The 20459-nt window shown below is 37.3% G+C and overlaps 1 protein-coding gene across 4 annotated transcripts in view; it reads left to right on the top strand.

Moving 5' to 3' along the window:
• The window catches only part of LRRC4C (leucine rich repeat containing 4C), a 758407-nt gene that overhangs the window by 635184 nt on the left and 102764 nt on the right, over window positions 1-20459 (top strand). The window lies entirely within an intron of this gene.

Genomic DNA, 20459 nt, shown 5'->3' with positions numbered 1-20459 from the left:
TCATTTAAGGGTACACTTCATTTCCAGTCAAATAGGATTTTCACTGTATCTAGTTCAAAACAACTATAAAATATATCAGCTCAGTTTCCTATTTGCATATTGATTAAAATTGAACAGTCTTGTGTACGTCCATTCTGAACTGATGTGTTGTGGTCCACTGGTGGCCTGCAAAGCTGGCAGCAAAGTCAAACAGTGAGGAGGTTGGGGAGGAACATGGGCCAGTCCTGGAGTCTGGGGAAGGCTCAGACAAGGGCTGTGTGTTGGAGGCAGAAAGGGGGCCAGGGCCATCTGGGAGTTATGTGCTGCATTCGGAGCCTCCAGAGTTGGACATTGATTAGGCAGAGCAAGAGCGGGAGCCTGTTCCCAGTATGTGCATGTGCAGAGCTTCCAGAAGGCAAGAAGAGTTAAGACAAAAGGGATGACTTGGGAGTAAGGCTTGGAGATGATTGGCCCCTCCCATAAGACATAAAGGAGGAGCAAAGGCACTTAAGCCTTTGCAGGAAGCAATTTTGTTCATTCTGGTTGTTTTAAATTCTTAAGCTCCGTTTTGACTCTGTGTTTGGTGTGGCATTGCAAAGCTAATTAGCAATTAGGTCTTTGGCAGCATTTCAAGGAAGATAAAGGTGAATGCTTATCAGCCTTAAAAGACTTTGGCAGACTTCTGTCAGACTCTTTACAAACTATTTGTGACTCATAACGCGCTATGAATGAACATAATTCACAGCCATTGAAGTAAAAAGAGAGGTTTGGGGACTACGTGTGTGCTTTTTACTGTTTCAGGAAGCCTAGGTCAGAACATCATGCTAGAATCTTTTTCTATGCCTGTCTATGTGTGTATGTGTACACCAATAATTTTGCAAATCACCTTATCTCTGCTGATGCTCAAGAGAGCCTGTAAGTTGCTGTTGAACTCTTATTTTTTAAGACAGACCATGAGTCCAGTTGTTTTATAACACTGCAAAAGTTGATGATTTTGGTGTAAAATCAAAGAGTGATACAAGTGAAAGCAACAATCCACCTGGACTAGACCAAAGGCCCATGTGTCCCTTATCCATTTTGCATAAAACATGGAAGAGCAGAGTTGCAAGGGATCTTGGAGGTCATCTAATCCATACTCGGCACGAGCACGAGATCCTACACCATTTCAGGCAAATGGCTGTCCAGTCCCTTTTTGAAAGCCTCCAGTGTTGGAGCACCCACAACTTCTAAAGGCAAGCCATTCCATTGATTGATTGCTCTCGCCATTTTTCATAGTTCTGGCCTGCAGAGAAAATCCTTGTAGATGTTATCAATTGGTTTTCCTGTACAGATTTTACACACTGCATTTGCTATTGTAATAAGAGTACTGAAAATGCCAACCAGTGAAAAAGACCTGATAGATGTGGGTTGTGACCCACCAGTGGCTGTGAGTTGTTTGCAACTGAGCTATGGAAATGGTGGGCAACCGCACAAATGCCTGGGCATTGCCCCTTGTGTGAGCAGCCGCCAAGCACATGCACAGACATTACATTTGCCTGAGCAGCATGTACACATGGACCAGAAATGGATTGCTCCTGGTTTGTTCGAACCAGTAGTAGCAGTGGTGGGAGACTCCACCCCCCTGCCTGGACCCTTCTGCGCATGCACAGAAGTGTTGCATACAGGAACGTGCACTAAAGACCGCCTGAACCAGTAGTAAAAAAATTGTCAATCCACTATTGGTGTGGACACCACTCACACAAATGGAGATGCATGTGCATTTTCAGGTCATTTGTGCATAACTATCCCCTGTCCCCTTCCCTTGCCAGTTGGCAAAGCCAGAAAGCTAGGGGAACTCTACTATAGCTAATTCCTCATGACAATGGACTAGAACAAAAGTTCACATTTGAAATATTTCTAACATGGCAATTACTGGCTAGCTATAGATAAACACAATAAACTAGACTCCTCATTACTATAAAGCTGTCACTAAAATGTAGAAGAGAAAGATCAGAAAGCTAATTTTTCTATCTTCCACCATTTCTCACAAAGGAAGGGCCTATTTTTTTTTAGTTCCATGCTAAATTACTTGGACACACCTCAAATCATATTACAGTATGAATAATGATCCATTCTTTCTCTGCAGCAAATAATTGTGATGAGGCAAGCAGCAGGGCAAGCACCGAAATCAAAATATCTCCATCTCTGAGAAATAATTCATTCCTAATAAGCATGTATACAGCCCTGAGCGTCAGAACTTTTCAGAAAGAAATTGTGGAGGTGGTACTATTCTACAATAGAGGTTCATGTCCTAGAGCACAGATGAAAACCAAAGGGTTAAAGTGATATTATTGCATGATATACATGCTACATGATGATTATGAACATTTTGAGGTATCATATCTTTTTATTCCTTCCCTGAGGGCTAGAAAATAAGTATTCTTGGGCAATTTGGCTTTTGTAAATTGAATGGGGCTTGACAGTACCTTTTCCATAGATCCTTTAAACCTCAATTTTGGGATTGAGTTCCAGGTTCAATAATGATATTTAAAGTAGTTATTTTGAAATAAGGTTAGAAATATATGTTATTTTTCTCTAAGATAAATATAATCATATAATTTCTGAGAAAATTGATTCAAAATATACATTAGAGACTTGTGAATAGAAAAAAAAATGCTAATGAGAAGAAAATATCTGGATTTAGAAATGAATCTAGAACCCGATCAACTTAAATACTGAACCATTATCAAAAATCTTATATTTTAAAATATTTTTGACTTAAGCTGTGGCTTTGAAATATTTTGAAAGTCTGATATTTCTTTCTCTTATGGAAGGATAGTTATCTATTCACCAAAGGAAGTTCTACTTTAAATAAAATGCACTTTTTCAATATGCTGTGAGGTCCACACTTCAGTTAACAACCAAGCAATGAGAAGTAGGAATCACTCAACTGATTTATTTCATTTGAGAGAGGAGTTCAACTATCTGTAACTGTCACCTCATGGTGTTAGACTATGTTGAACATTTTGTGATTATCTATAATCTACCTAATTCAATATGCTGTGAGGTTTTTGTGTTTTTAATCTGACCTGTAAATTACATGGCCAAAGAACCAGCCACCATCACTGAATGATGATAGTAGAACTAATATGGAAAAAAAGTTAGATTAGAATTTTTTTTCTACCATTTTCTACTTTTCTAGGTATAGAGAACTTTGCCTGTGGCACAGTATTTAAATATTCACCCAGAGTTTGACTGGTATGCCTTGCTCCCTCTAGCTCCCCCACTTCCTGAATATTTGGACAATGTTTGATATTCTTAGCTGAATTAGTTTACTAATTTAAATTCATCTTGGCTGAACTGAATGAGTGTATGCAAGCTATGAGAAAAACTAATCAGAAACATGCTTGTGCTCAGTGACATTTAAAGGACAAGGGAGAGGGTAAAAAGAGAGGAGAAGACCAGAGATATGGCAAAATAAAGATTCTCCTTTCTAGCTCTAAGTTGTGATTAGGTTTCCATTTCTCTATATGAGAGAGAACATCATGTCTAGTACTCTAAATGTATCCTCAAAGTAAATGACATATTGCTCTATTTCTTTCCAGTTGCCAGAAATAGCATCTGAATAAGAAAGCAGAAAGATAATGTAGAGTTAGAGTCTATGAGGTCACAAGGAAGAGTTGGTTTCATTCTTGGCTTCAGAGAGTGTTGGGATTATGACTTCCTGGAGATGAAAGAAGAAGAGATGAAAGAAGAGAAGAATGCTACTACCAACAAGCCAAGGAGGACAAGTAGATGGATTGATGAAGAATAATGAATCACTCAACAGAAGTGTTGAATTGAAATGTTAAGGTTCTAGTCTCTTCCACATCAACCCTGTGTACTGTTAATCAGAATAGTTCTGTTGTTGCCTCACAACAGTTGAAACCTTTAGGCACCAGGAATAAGTCAGGTAATATGATATCTAACAAACATTTCATGTGTTCTTCACAAGCCGTTAACTTCATCAACATCTTATGAGACATCAATTTGAAAATATGAAACTATTAAGATGATGCAGTATAAAGCAATGCTATACCTTTATTTCCTCACAATTTTCCCTCATTCAATTTGGTTGGAACATCAAGTGAAAGGAGAATAGAATATTCATTGATGCAAAATATAGATGCCTTTAGCAAAATAGCAGGATACTCTTATTAACTGGTGCAAATCAGAAATGATGCCAGTAGGTGAAAATTGGATTACCCATTAATTTAAGAAATATTAATTCCATATTAAAATTTTAAGTATGTATATACCAAAAAGAAATCCAATTCAGTAACCTTTAATGTGAATAAAATATAGAGCAGGAGTTCCTAACCCCCAGGCTGTGGCTCAGTACCACTAAAGAAGAGAGCAACTGTGTGAGCATGCATAGCTCCATTTGAACAAGCAGCGGGCACTTGCACGGGAAGTTCCATCTGTGCAAGTGACAGATACACGTGTCCTCCACTTGCACGGAACCATCCCTTCTCTCTCCCTGCTGGTTCACAAAGTTGGAAAGGTTAGAAACCCCTGATATAGAGAGTGGTTTCTCCAGATATTCATAGATGGTAGTCATTAAACTTTAAACTTTGGGGAAAATGAACACACTCAACATGAATATTAAGGTCAGATTATGCAATACAGATAAATGCCTCTTTAAAGCAGGTGTTTCTACAATATCCTTTACTTACGAAGCTTGGAAAAAAGGAGTGGATTATATATTGTAAATATGACTGTGTCACAAAAGCTACAATTTTCAGAGGGTAATTATTCCTTTCACCTGCATATTTAGTACATTCTATTTTTTGTCTTTGTTGCATTTTCTTTCACTTTTTTCTTAAATAATTTTTATTTTCTTCCTTTTTTCTCTCTGACAATATATAATATAACCACCATTATTATTTCTTGTTCTCTTCTTGTTCTCTTTTGAGTTATTAATTAAAACACAAATAATAAATAAATAAATAATTCAAATAAATAAAAAAGAAGTGTATAATATTTGATGAAATTCTCACAGAGAATATACAGTATAGTATACTTAAACTGTGAATGGCTCAGGAAGGTATGTGGATGTCATATTTTTCACCTGTAAACTGATCTCTCTGATAGGTGTCCACACTTCAGTTAATAGCCAAGCAAAATCTTGTGATGTAGGAGTCACTCAGCTAGTTTATTTTATTTGAGAGAGGAGTTGCAAATACCTGTAATTGTCACACCAAGTGTTGTGGCCCAGCAGCAGCCGGCTGAGCTGTTGGTGGACTCTGACAGTGATGACCATTATGGGACTGAGAATGAAGAAGCCTATTGGCCACCAGATGGTGTCTGAGTCAGGGAGAAGTGAGGAGGAACAGAGGGAGGTTGTCCCTGATATGTGTGTGTGTGTAGAGCTGAGAAGAGAAGGGAGCAGCTGTGAAGAAGACATCATAGAAGGAAATAGGGGCAGGTGGCTAATGTTGTGACCCCTCCCAAAGAGCTTATAGGTGGAGTGACAGGAGGGGAATCTTTGAAGGAAACAACAGTCCACTTTACTAGCCGTTGAGAAAGCATTCCGTAAATCTAATCTTGGTTTCTTGAAGATAGCGTTCTAGGCTCCTAGCCAAGGAGTAGCTTTATCTCCGTCATTAGTCATGGCAGAAAGCCAAGCCTGTGTCTGCATATTGATTAGAATCACAGGACAGAACACCAAGGTGCTAGACTGTGTTGAAGTTTTTGAAATTGTCTATAACGTATCAGGGATGTCAAACTTGTGGCCCATGGGCCGGATGCATCATGTGCTGGCTCCGCCCCTGCCCGGTTTAGTGAAGGGGAAAAAAGTCCCCATAGATCACGTGATGCTGCCATGATGACAAAAGTTTGGCACCCCTGACCTACCTGATTACAGCAGGAACATGAAATAATGTCATATTTCTTATTTTAATGCAATTTGAGGTTGCTTTTAATATTTAGCATGTTAGAGACTATAACACAGTTATATGCTGATATATTTATGTTCTACGTGCTAATGAAATTTCAAATGCATAGCTTAAGTAAATATGTTCACAACTATTGATATATTGGAGAAATATTCTTTTTAGCATGTGCATTAGAGGGAAAATAGATGACCGTTTTAACATTTTCTGGTACATGTTTCATGTTTATGTTAATAAGCAGTAGGATCCTCGATAAGAGGTCAGCACATACTGCTACAAGACTCTCAGCATTTTAGTGTTCTTGCAAGATTTTCCCAACAATGAAATCTCACAGTCTGAATCTTGTAAGATTGTGGTATTTTTGTATAAGATTACATGTGCAATCCCTGCAATTTTAGAAATAGTATTGCCAATTTGTCATGAGCTTAAGTTTAAAAAAACGAACTGGATCCAGCTGGAGGCTACAGAAAGAAACATTTCTGGGGAAAAAATCCCCAATATGTCCCAATGGGAGAAGGATTTGATCAAAGTTAAATGTTGATGATTGTTTCATTCTGAATTATCCTCATTCCTGGTCATGTAATCCAGAGCAAAAAATATGTCTTCCCTGTGCCTCTTTGTACAGATAAACAAGTGCAACACAAACACAAAGGGAGAACACACAAATAGGCATATGCATACACACATAAAGAGAAGGAACATATATTAGATCCTCTCTCATAAATGCACGTAGGAACAACATTACACAAAATGTTCATTGTTAAAGAAATTGGAAAGTGTTTGTAGAATGCTTTCTCTAGAATGCTAATTATTTTATTTAAAAAAAATAGCGGTCCCATTAAGATTGTACACTTGAAAAGTTCACCAATCTGAATTTTTAATGTATACTTTGCTTTCATAAGAACACATAAACATGAAACCTGTGAAAAATCATTTTTATATATCTCCTATACCTCTCAGTACCTTCCAATCTATCCCATGTCCATCACACACATTTTTTTTTCCTTTTGATAGAATTATTCTATTGTATAGAACCCTTCATAATCTAGATTTACCTGAAAATGTGGTATTATAATTTATGCACTTGGAAAGTCTGATTTTAATAACAACAGAGAAGAAATATTATATTTAAACATTAGGTAACTAATGTTAATGTTAAAAACGTTTCAGTAACATTCCACTTTTGAGCCCTGGTAGTGCAGTGATTAGAATGCAATATTACAGGCAAACTGCCCACAGTCTGGAGTTCAATCCTCAAAGGATCAAGGTTGATTCACCTTTCCATTCTTCCGAGGTTGATAAAATGAGGATTGTTGGAGGCAGTATGCTGATATTGTAAACCACCCAGAGAGTGCTGTAAAACACAGTGGAACAATTTATAATTCTAAGTGTTACTGCTATTGCTATGCTACACATAGGGATAACCCACCAGAGTATTTCCCCATAGAAGAAAAATATTTCTACTCCATTAAAAATACATTTTAAGTGTTATATTATTATGATAGATGGAAAAATCCTTATATATTTGTGTATAATCAGAAAATATATAATCCAGAAATGGTTTCATTGTTTTGTCAGGTGTTTGTGAAAAGTAAAACTAAACACATTGCACTACTATTATTCACACGTAGTAGCAACAGTAATTGTAGCAGTATAGAAGAAAATAGACTGAATCAAAACATTGTACTTTCAGGATTATTTTCATACATATAATACTATTATTTCTGTATAAAACAAGAATGGACAGGCAAAACAATGATCGTTGCCAGAACAGCATAATCAGTAATTGTGGATCATCTGAGTGTATGTTGAATACCTGAGACAGAACTGGGCCAGTTTGTCTGGAGAGGAAAAGTTAATGGCTGGAATACACTGAGAGTTGAAATCTAGGTGAATACTTAGTTCTTGCTGAGAAAGAAACAAAGCAAAACAAAATCAAAATACTTGTGAAATTTATAGAAGTTTAAATAATGACGGGCTTAGCTGAGGAAAGGACATGGGATGGATCTATTTTGGTCAAGTCAGTTGCTCATATTTCACTAGTTTGGTTTGCCTAGCCTTTGATTCAATTTGTAAATAGAATTTGGAAAAAAAATATTTGTATGCTTTGACTGGTACACTTTACAAATGTTTGAGAAATGTGAAAAATTGAGGGCAGCACAAATTGTGTTTCAATTTGGGCATTCATTTTCATTTAGTTCATATTCAGTGCATTTGCTACAAAATGCACATTATATGCAATTGTCCATCATCTCTTGTTCAATCCTGATGAGACTTAAATCCTAATGACAGTGTTTTTAACTTCATCAGCCCTCATAAGTATGTTTCTGTATTTTTCCAGAATTCCTGATACAGAGTTCAAAACCAGTTTTTTTCTACTTTCATCAAAAGGGGCCAACTGCCAAACCATTCAAGCTAAAGTAAATTATTAATCCAGTGGAAATTCGATTATATCCAGGTAATGAAACCAAGTGAATTCCAGAACCACTGAACTTAATAACATTGCACTTGAACTCAGATGTTAATGACTATAAATCTGAGGTGCCTTTATTAGTCATTTCTTACTTCAAATACTCATCATGCATAATGGAATTGGGGTCTAATTCCATTGCTTGTTCAAAATGTGGAAGTAAGGTGATATGTTCTGATTTAAGGGAGTTAAGTCATGTCTACTTAGCCCATCTTCAATTAGGTGAATAGAAACAGCTGCTATCCTGACTGCCTCTAGCTGCAATTGCCTTATTTAACATCACACACACATAGACACACATATCCATGCACACAAACAAACACACATATGAGTTTTTACTGCTTTTCTGTTAAGCAGTTGATGTGAAAGTCAGACTTCATTCTATCTCTTTATATAAAGGATATCTATAGTGTTGTAATGCTATCAGATCCACATATTCCAATAAGTGCCATGTTTCCCGGAAATAAGCACTTGGCCTTATTTTTGGGGAGGTCTTATTATTTTTGAGGTGCAGGAGGTTGCAAGGGTGGTCACCCCATGGCTGCTGCTGCATTGCAATATTTTCAGGGAGGTTTTATTTTAGGGCAAGGGCTTATTTTAGTGCATGTGCTAAAAAGCCCAATTGGGCTCCAGGGAGGTCTTATTTTGGGGAAAATAGGGTACACATGATTTAGGTAATTATCGTTCAGTCACTATTGTTCATGTCTGAGTCTTCATACCCCATGGACCATAGCAATCTAGGCTCCCAATCCTCCACTGTCTCCTGGAATTTGCCCAAATTCATATTCATCGCATCAATGACACTATCTGATAATCTCATCTTCTGCTATCTGCTTCTCCTTTGGCCTTCAGACTTTCCCAACACCAGGTCTTTTCCACTCTTCTTATTAGGTGGTCAAAGTATTTGAGCTTCAGCTTCAGTATCTGTCCTTCCAAAGAACAGTCAGGATTGATTTCCTTTAGAATTGACAGAATTGATTCCTTGCAATTCAAGGGACTCAAGAAGATTCACCAGCACCAATTATTCAGCATTCATTCTTCTTTAGGCTGCTTCCTTCCTGGTCCAACTGTGATTCAGTTTAGCTATATATTACTTACATTATTAGATCAATTTTATATGATGGCATAAATTCTACTGCTTCCCGGGCCATTTGGGTACATTATAGTGGTTTCCATTGCATTGGGGAACAATATTGCCTCTCTCTGTGCTGGCAAAGTGGTTATAATACACTATTGGAGGCTAATTCTGCTGACTGCCAGCAGTTCGATCCTGAACAGCTCAAGGTTGACTCAGCGTTGCTTCCTTCTGAGGTTGGTCAAATGAGGACCCAGATTGTTGAGGGCAATATGCTGTGACTGAAAACCTTTTAGAGAGAACTTTAAAACACTCTAAAGTGGTATAATATGGATGCGGTGACTCAGTGGCTAAGACGCTGAGCTTGTCTATCAGAAAAATCAGCAGTTCAGCGGTTTGAATCATTAGTGCTGCATAACGGAGTGAGCTCCCATTACGTGTTCCAGCTTCTGCCAACCTAGCAGTTTGAAAGCATGTGAAAATGCAAGTAAAAAAAATAAAGACCACCTTTGGTGGGAAGATAACAGTGCTCCATGAGTCTTCAGCGTTTAGTCATGCCAGCCAAATGACCACAGAGACTTCTTCAGACAATGCTGGCTCTTCAGCTTTGAAACGGAGATGAGCACCACCCCCTAGAATTGGGAATGACTAGCACATATGTGTGAGGGAACCTTTACCTTATCTTTAAAGTGGTATATAACTCTAAGTACTATAGTTATTGCTCTCCCCAGGCCATTTTGTTTATTCTGATAAAATAAGAAGAAAAGTAAGCTTTATCTCTTCACATTGAAAACAGGTATAAGTGATAAGTATAAATGTATTTGAATTCCAAGGCAATCTTGACTTCTAGTGACTGCCTAACTAGTCCCTGCAGTTGTTTTGACAAGGTTTTTCAGAAATTGATTGCTATTGCCTTCTTGGTAGGGCTGAGAGAGAATGACAGGCCCAAGTCATCTAGCTAACTTCCTGCCTAAGGTGAGACTAGGATCCAGTCTTCTAGTTTGTAGCTTAATTCTTGTAACACTACACCAAATTGGTGCTCATAAGTGATCCATAAGACACTTATTAGTCCTTGTATGTGCTGGAGAAATGCACCCCCAGGAGGCAAGTCTTTATCTGCCGGTCTGATCTGAATCATCCAGCCCCCAAAGTGTTTTTAAGCTGGTTTTCCACTTCAAAATACAAAAGAAAATAATACAGTTCAAAATTGTTACAATGGATTAGTGAAATAATTAAAGCAAGAGAATCATAAACAATTGGGTCAGTCCTAAAATAACTACATCCCTGTGTGGGATGTTAAAATAGATAAAAGAGATTTTAGATAAAAGAAACAAAAGTCTTTGTTGCTCTCCTGAAACTCAAAATATATTAAGGAAATTTCTTTGGGGGAAAATGATGCAATCTGAAAGTCTAAAATGTAAAGAATTGCTCTGGATTATCTATCAAGTTCATTTCTGAAGGGGATAGATTTATTATTTTATTTATTTATTTAATTAATTTGTATGTCACCCACTCTCAAAGAGACTCAGGGCAGCTTACAAGTAAAAAAGGGGAAGGGAGGGACATACAAAAACAAGACAACATTAAAAGATCACAACATTCACAATTTAGGATGGGGCTGGACAAATTCAACAGCCCCAGGCCTGCCGGAACAGCCAGGTCTTGGTCGCTTTGCGGAAGGCCGGAAGGGTAGTAAGGGTCCGGATCTCCATGGGGAGATTGTTCCATAGGGCCGGAGCAGCAACAGAGAAGGCCCTCCCCCGGGGGGTTGCCAGCCGACATTGACCCGCAGATGGAATCCGGAGGAGGCCTAATCTGTGCGATCTTATAGGCCTCAGGGAGGTAGATTGCATAAAAACACTTCTGCTGTTGTATGTATTGCATGAGTAGATTCACACTTTAGACATTTTTTTTAATTTTTTAAATAACCTAAATATAAGACACTTAAGACTTTACAAGCATAATGACCAGCTTTTACACTTTGCTCAGAAAAAAGCAGTAACACATATATAGGAAACAGTGCTAACAAAATAGAAATGAGTATCAAATCACTCTGTTTGGTGCATTTTCTGCTAACTGATGTAGGGGACAGTATTCAAGGAAATCTCTAGTGTTATTCTTAAAAAGGAAACTTAAAACAATCCACTTCCAGCATTGCTTTTGAGTATTTATCTACTGAAGTTAGATATGTTATTTTATTTTATTTTCCAGTTGAAATTAGTCCTGTTATTCCTTTTCTGCCATTATATGCTATGTTTAATTTGTTTTTGTGTCTTGTAAGCTACCCATAATTATATGTGATTTTAAAAGATTAAAAACAATTATTATTATTATAACAACAATAGCAACATAATCCTTTTGTCCTCTTTGGATGAGAGTAGTGAATGAGTGACACTAGAATAGGCTCTGCATAATCTAGCAATGGATGCAGCTGGATTTTAAGCAGTCTTCAGTTCAAACATTACTTCTAGAAGTAAAACTTGAAAGCAGCGGTCCACAGCCTTTCCATCTCTGCAGACAGGTGGTGGTGGTGGTAGAAGTGGCAAGAGGGGGAGAAAGGACATGGTATTGTATGCCAATGCAGCTTAGTGAGATATTCTACCACTTGTGGGGCCTGGTTCCCAATAGGCGACGGCCCGATAATTGGAATCCCTGAGCTTGAAGTTCAGAAGTTCAGAGCAACTTTCATAGTTCCTGTTTTTGTTTGAATTATGTCTAGAGTATGTATACTGCATCTATTGCAAACCTACCAGCCTACATTTAGATAGAATACTATTACCCTTGGTATTAGAAAAAGAAGGAAAGAAATAAAAGGCAGGATGAATTAAAAAGAAGAAGAAAATGGACTCCACTTAAAAGAGTATGTATTTTAATCCATTTTCCCCTAAGTCATGGTTTTCCAAACTATGAAGTGTGCCTCCCTTGGGTTGGTGCAGACAGAGTCAAAGAATGTGTAGGAACCTTTTAGCTATACCTTTTTATGATGAATCCATCTTTTTCTAAATACTATTGTCAATAACATGATAGTTCAGGAGGCATGACCTTTCATTTTTCATTTTTATGTCTTTATAGTTTAATTGCATTGTTTATTTATTTATTATTTATTTAATTAATAAAGTTTAATTGCATTGTTTGTTTATTTCAATTTTTGGATTTTTAGAGAAGGTGTGTACATTAAGATTTCACTAAAGGAGATGTGATGACAAAAGGTTAGGAAACCATCCCTAAATTATTATTGCTAAATTATTAGCAAGGGCCCTCAGCAGTCTTCCTGCTTGTAGAAGTACCTTCAGAAAATGCCTTCTCAAATCTTATTTTGTGAAGTATTACACCGAAATAAGAATTAGTGATGATGAAGCACCCCTAACAATATAGTGGGACTCTAACGTAACTTTTCAGAAGATGTTGATCTGAATACCAAATCTATATTTTTGAAATATCTGAAGCAATAAAAGGAGATCCAAGGAATGCCAACTGATATGCTAAGTTTCAGTTTTATTTATTTTTATTGAATGACTACACCCTCTTTTTATCAATAGATGGTGCTCAAAGCATAAAAGTAAAATAATAGAGTTAAAATGTAATTTAAAAAGTCATTAAAATTCATTAAAGAAAATCCATTTTAATGCCCATATGAATAAAACTTCTGCTTGCTGACATTATCATAAAAAGTATGCTTGACTTCCATTAGCTTGACGTTGCCATTCAATCCACCAATATGCTTAAGATCCCTAGCTGTACATCTCTAACTCTGATTGGAGAATCAATGCTATAGAAGTGCTTACCCAGTATTTGGAGGGTATGAAGGTCTGGATGGAGAAGAACAAGTCACAACTCAACCATACAAAGAATGAGTGCCCCTGGTGTTTATGTTCCCTAATTTCAGAGCCATCCCACCAATAGTTTTAAATGAGGTGGCACTTCTCAGATAGAGTTGGTGTGCACACTGTTTTTTCTGGACTTACAACTCATGCTTCATAGTGGAAGTCATGACTTGAAAGATCTTTCCATTGATCCATTTTGTGCAATAAGTTCATTCATGTTATAGGGGGTTTCTCCTACTCATGCTTTAGTCATTTATTGTCTGGATTACTACAGCACACTGTATTATACATGTACTCAGAAACTTCAACTAGTCAGAACTAAGATGACAAATACATTGTTGGGTGCACCAAGGATTGTCCAAGCTTCAGTACTTCTGTAGTGGTACTGAAAAGTTTCTGAGTCCATTTGAATTTTCAGAATTTCTGCATAAATATGATCTAAAACATGATCTGTTTTTTAAACAAGTCCTAAAACTAGATAAAGAGAGCCCAATTAAGCATGTGAGTCAAAAACATTTCTTCAAATATATTGTCCATAATCCAATTCATAAGCAAGCTAAAGTTATGCAAATACTTTGTGTTAGACAATGTAGATACAGGAAGAGGATGAAAAAAGAAACTTTAGAAAAATCCCATTCTTCAGAGTCAAAAGTATACCATTCTTGGCAGGAAATAATTAGTGTTGGGGATAATTTCATGAACCTCTTCGATAATTGAAGGCTTTATTACATTGTGATTATGAGATTTTTCCCAGTGATTCTATAGCAACCAAACATGGTTATAAGACGTGAATATTAGTGTAGTCAATTCACATAGAATTCGTATAATGCTCTATGGATGTAAAGCTTAAAATGTAGGTTTACCCTATTTGGGCTGCAAAATTCTGGAAAATTACTAGGCAGTATGTAGCAAAACATACACAAGAAACAAACCTTTTGCTTCCAATAGAAAGGAATATATGTAGCTCAGGGTCAAAATGTTGAATCTTTAGTGCTCTTTGAGCATGATCATTTGCTTGCAGATATTTCATTACTCACTGATAGTGTTACCTAGTTAGGTAATGAAACATTTTCAAGCAAACAACCAAACTAAGAGAGCACCAAAAATATTTTGTGGCCATCTAGTTGTCAATATTTCTTTCTGATGAGAAATGAGGATTTTGTCTCCCGTTTACCAGTTATTATTGCCACTTCTAGTTCATTATTTTTAAAAAAAAATATATTGTTATTTCTTCATGTGATATATTTGATGCTTTATTTGACTGTTTCCCACAGAATACCTATTAGGACACTTGAAGGAATAGAGCAATTCAGTATATGCATTCTAGCTTTACAATATTCAAATTCTTTCTCTTTTGTATTAGGTGCCTAGTGTGTATCTAATAAAAAATACTACTATTACTACAAATAGCTACCCTATTTGGACCACAAAAGTCCAGATAACCACTCAATGGTGTGTGTGAGTGAATGAGTGAGTGCGTGAGTGTGTGTGTGTGTGTGTGAACTAATCCTAATGGGATAGTCTTAGCTACAAATATATTTATAAAGGTCTTTCCATCTTCTTTTGGATATTGAATGCAATTTTTAAATTGCTGTTAGAAAGCTAGCTTTGTGTCTTGGTTATTATGGTTCAAAATTATTTTACAGTCAATAGATATATCTATAATTAGTATACATAATGAATTATTGGTAATGGTAATAATAGAAAGAAGTTTCCGTCAAAGAAAAGCCAAGGCTTTATAGTTACTGAATGGAATCTTGAATTCTGATAGCCTGAACTGTAAAATTAATGCAAATTATTCTTAGGTGTCCCCTGACGGTGAGATGTTTGAAAGCATTGGTTTCTTTTTTTAGTCTCTTCCCTTGTGAAATCCAGAGAGCTAGATAATGCAGCATCATTGCAATTCTCCATGCATCTGTAACAGTACAAATGTTTTAGAGATAAACTGATTAATTTTTAACTGTGACTTTACTCTTGGCAATTCCAAGTCTTCCCAAAAAAATTGAAATATAATTTAAAGAAAGTAGAAGTAGGAGTATTTGTAATAATCAGTTGCTGGCTAATTATTGTGCACTATGTGAACCAATGTAGTGTAGTAGTACTTAAAGTGCTGGATTTGGTTCACGTCCTCAATCAATATTCATTCAGTGAGATTTAGAAGCCAACTCTCAGCAAGTCTGGGAAGCTTACATTTATTGGCAATAAAAACAGTAAAATAAAATAAAGAAAAAAAAAGACCCGGACATCTAAAACAATTGAATGCATTCAAAGAAAACCAACAGAGGCTTGATAGTTACCTTAAGCCCAGCCTGGGAGCAAAGATAAGTTTTCAAAAATTGCAGAACAGCTGAAAAATGAGGACTTTATGGATCTCCAGGAAGATGCTATTCCAGAGGGCAAGCACTGTGACAGAGAATAAATATCTTCTTGGTTCTGATATATGACACTGTTTTATAGAAGGGACCTAAAGCACAATAATTATGTCAGATCTTACCGAGCTGGCAAACTATTAGAGGTAGGTGGCCTGAAAATAACAAGACTCTATCCATAACCAGCACCTTGAATTGCACCTAGCAGCCAACTGGTGCAGCTCATGAAGCAACACATGGATATAATGTGGTGCATCCTTCAACCACCACACTATTATATTCTGGACCAGCTGCAGCCTCTGAGTAGACCTCAAGGGCAGCTCCATCTGGAGAGCATTCTTGTAGTCTGTTGTGACCATGAACTTACCTTTGGGAATTTGGGCCAGTCATTCTCTTTCAGTTTAATATAGTTCACAGTATTGTTCCTGTAGGGATAAAATAATGGGAGACACTGTTTCCTCCAAAGTCAGATATTTTGATTACTTAAAAGTCAGCTAAAAATGCAAAAAAAAAAAAAAAAGAATAATGATGATTTTATAGGCAGATGCTCAAGTGCAAGACATTTTTAAATGAACGTTTCCTTTTCTCTTTCATAGGTTATAAGACAACTACAATAAGTCTATGAGAAAAGAGAAGGAATAAAAAATACAACAATGAAAGTAGATATTGTAGCTGGGATCAAGACAAATAACCAATGAAAGATGATAAAGTGAGAGATGATAAAGAACTGTTAAATATGTTAGGACCAAAAACAAAACAATTTCCCACCCCCACCCTCTCAAAACCAAAGGCAGCCTTTCTCACTTAGTGCTTTCCAAATCTGCTGGATCTTAAATTCCAACAGACTTTGATTCTATTCATAAAACTGCTGATGGAACAGAGATGATTTCTGGGTTTCACAAAAGCTGCATTGATAAGTAGCCACATAAGAAAACAGATATAATTTATACAGCTGTGGGTAGGGAACATTTTCAGAACCAGCGTGCATTCTATTGCATGGGCCTGAATTTATCCAGTGATCAGCATTCAGTGGATTTTATAGTGGGCTTTTACATCCTGTGTATTGTCACATTCAGCATTATAATTAATCCCTATCTCTGAATTATGTGATTATAAATGAACTTCCTTCTGTAAAGAGGGAGATAGAGCAGCATGTTCCTTCTGAAATTTTAAAATATGTGGGACTACAGCTGGTATATTAGGTTTTCAATGGTATGTAATCCAGCCTGATATAATTTTGTTTCATTTATTTGCAGACATCGGATTGTATTTTGCTTTATCCATAAAGAGGTTTATAATGAATGTAAAAGTAATAGCCAATTATATCCACTAAAATAATAAAGTAGCAGAAACACAGTAGGGCTTTTTTATGGAAATATTTTCCTGCTATATAGTCTTTTCAAGGGTTTTGCAGAAGAAAAGAGAAGAAAAGAAATAAAGAAGTCAGCCTTTGGAAAGATTTAATAATGTTAACTATGAGCATGCCCCATTAGACAAGGTATCTCAGATTAGTAGGGCAATTTCCAGGGTTTCTGGATTCAGAGTCCCTAATTCACCAAAGAGTGTGTATTATCAGATTTAAAACAAAAAGTAAGAATAAAAAAAGAAATATTTCAGATATTTTTGCTACAAACCATTTAGAGCTTGAGTCAAGAAAGTCATGCACACTTTACAGCCTTACTTACATATAGATTCCATCATCTGAAAGCTTATGATTGATTCACGTTTGTGGAAAATCCATTGAAAAAAATATAGAAGTACACACACAAAAAAGAAAGTCTGTTACTTTCTTAAAACATCAAACATACTATTAATATACTCATCCTGTTTCTTTATATCTGTTCAACATAATTATCCATTTACAGGCAATATTCCAGATTTGGCAGGAATTTATTTAAAGCAGGAGTCCTCAACTCCTGGGCTATGGACCAGTACCGATCCATGGCTGTTAGGAACCAGAGCCGCACAGCTAGAGGTGAGTGGCAGGTAAGCGAGTGAAGCTTCATCTGTATTTGCAACTGCTTCCCAGTGCAAGCATCATCGCCTCAGTTCCACCTTCTTTTATTTTTTGTTTTTATTTTGTTTTGTTTTATTTTTTATGTATAATGCTCACTGAAGATGGCATTTACAAGGTGCAATGACAATAAAGCAAAGCAAAACAAAGCAAAGCAAAGCAAAGCAAAGCAAAACTTAACTTAACTTAACTTAACTTAACTTAACTTAACTTAACTTAACTTAACTTAACTTAACTTAACTAAACCTCAGATCATCAGGCATTAGATTCTCACAGGAGCCGAAACCCTACTGTAAACTTTGCGTGTGAGGGATCTAGGTTGCACTCCCCTCCTCCCCGATCTGTGGAAAAATTGTCTTCCACAAAAATATTCCCTGGTGCCATAAATGTTGGGGAACACTGATTTAAAGCATACTTTATGTTTTGGTGTAGTACTTAAAAGCCACTCTTGGTCCAGTGGAAGTGATTGGTTAAATTAAAGAATGAGCTCGGGCAGCTTGACTTGTCTATTCAGAAATGTTTCTGCATGTGTTTGTCCAAGTGAGTCTCTTACTCTGAGATTACCTGATTTAAAATGCAAAAGTTATTTAGAGTCCAGGTAACATATTCATCTACCTATGTCCCCCTGGGCCTTTGAGGTGATAAGAATGATATAATTTTGTGGTACTTGAAATTCCTAAAATATTTAAAGGCTGGTTCAGCTGCTATATCAAATGGTAGTTAAGACCTATGCAGTGGCTTGGGAAACACAAATGGGAATTATATTGTAAGTTATTTTGTCAGCCTTCATTTCTGTAAGAATAGTGGTACATGAGAAGGACCAGCTTGAATTAGACAAATCCTCCACTTGTTCCAACATTCCATTCTCATGAAGGCTGAGTAGAAGCACACAAGCACAGTGTAAGTACAAAAGCAGGCTTGTATTTGGATTTTCTATCAACTCATTTTATTGAAATGCCTTCTCTCTGCTTGGTTTTTGATTTTCACATTCATAAATTAATGTGTACTCTTTGCAGAGTAGCCTTTTAAGCCACAGGGATGCGTATCATTGTGGCTTGCCAGAGGGTTGTCATTTGGCAGAGATTTTACTGCAGCATTGTTAAAATACATATGAATGCCACATGCAATTTGGTGTGTTTGTAGCAGGGCACTTGAGCAAGAACTACTGATTAAAACTGAGTGGTCATTTACAGAATTTAATGAATGCAAGACATAGAATCTGATATGAGGTATATAGCAAGAAGTCAGCTGTGAGTCATCATATCCAAGCCATATTGGCTTAACTATAACATTTATAAATTATAATCAGGGGTAGGTTGCTGGGGGGTCACATGGATTCAGGCGATCTTCTAGCTACGATTTTGCCCAGTTCGGCAAACCCCCAAATGCCACCCCTGGATGGCCACACCCCTCCCCATTCACCCCTCCCCTCCCAGGTGTCTCCATGCAGCCTGTTCATCATGCCAGATAAGTGCAGGGCCTGTGCAGAGGCTCAGGGAGGGAGGAAATGGCCTACCAGAGGTTCTGGAAGTCCAGAAATGGGCCAGTTTCTGACTGCCAGAGCCCAAGCGAAGCAGTTTTCGCCCTCTCAGAGGCTTGAGGAAAGTCTTCAGAGCTTGGAGAGGGTAAAAAATGCCCCCCCACCGTGGTACAGGATGCCAACCAGGTCACGCCCAACCAGAAATGGGCCAGCAAATCCATTGCTGCAATTTTTGAAGCCCACCCCTGATTATAACTTAATAAAAGTGTCAAGATCCTTTACACTGGTATAGCTAATATAGTAATTAAAAGCTATTACTTCCTTATCTGAAAGCATGAACAAAAAAATAAAATAAAAAGTAGAGCAAATAATTGCTGTCACATCCTGTACATAAGGAGAAAGTCATTTCGGAATTTAGAAGCAGTGACTGGGACTTCCTGACGTCCAAGTCATCACCAAATGAGATGGATCAACTAAAGGTGGATTTATCATGTTGACTATAAAGGAGATCATGTCTGCACCCTGTGGGTATGTGTGCCAGGCTGGCTGGGGAATTCTGGGAGTTGATGTCTACAAGTCTTAAAGTTCCCAAGTTTGGACAGCCCTGGCATAAACAGTACTTTAAAAAAATTGTTTAGAGTTTTTAAAAAAACACAATGCATAAAAATGTCAGTTTGGTTTGGTTTTGGTTTTATTAACATTTGTAGGCCGCCCTTTTCCCTGAGGGGACTCAGGGCGGCTCACAGAAAACCAAGGGAGGGGGAATACAACATTAAGACGACAACATATAATAAAATCAACACCATACATTCAATATTCGGGCGGGGTAACGGTCCTTATCCCCAGGCCTGACGGGCGAGCCAGTTCTTCAAGGCTGTGCGGAAGGCTTGGACGGTGGAGAGGGTACGAATCTCCACGGGGAGCTCGTTCCAAAGGGTCGGGGCGACTGCTGAAAAGGCCCTCCTCCTTGTAGTTGCCAGCCGACACTGGCTGGCCGATGGAATGCGGAGGAGGCCCAGTCTATGCGATCTTATAGGTCGTAGGGAGGTAATCGGCAGAAGGCGGTCTCTCAAGTATCCAGTAATGGAGGAAGACCATCAGTAATGGAGGAAGACCAACATAAAAAATATAAGTTTCTGTGTGACATCTACAATGTGCCTAACTTGGAGATGAGTGTAAGTCAGAGAAGAGGTTATCCAATAGAACTGGTGTTGCTGCAGAAAAGGCTGTGCAAAAGGCTGTAAGAACTTATATGGAGAGCAATCATTCCTCTTAAAGCATGTGTTGTTGAAAATATTCTTCAAACTGCTTTGATCCCAAGTTTTTAGGACTTTTG

Source organism: Thamnophis sirtalis, unplaced genomic scaffold, assembly GCF_051295495.1.
Source record: "Thamnophis sirtalis isolate CommonGarterSnake01/CBP01778 unplaced genomic scaffold, rThaSir2_p1.2 scaffold_1, whole genome shotgun sequence".
Lineage (NCBI taxonomy): Eukaryota > Metazoa > Chordata > Lepidosauria > Squamata > Natricidae > Thamnophis > Thamnophis sirtalis.
Note: the sequence above shows the minus strand (reverse complement) of the source record. Positions and strands in the feature narration are given on the sequence as shown.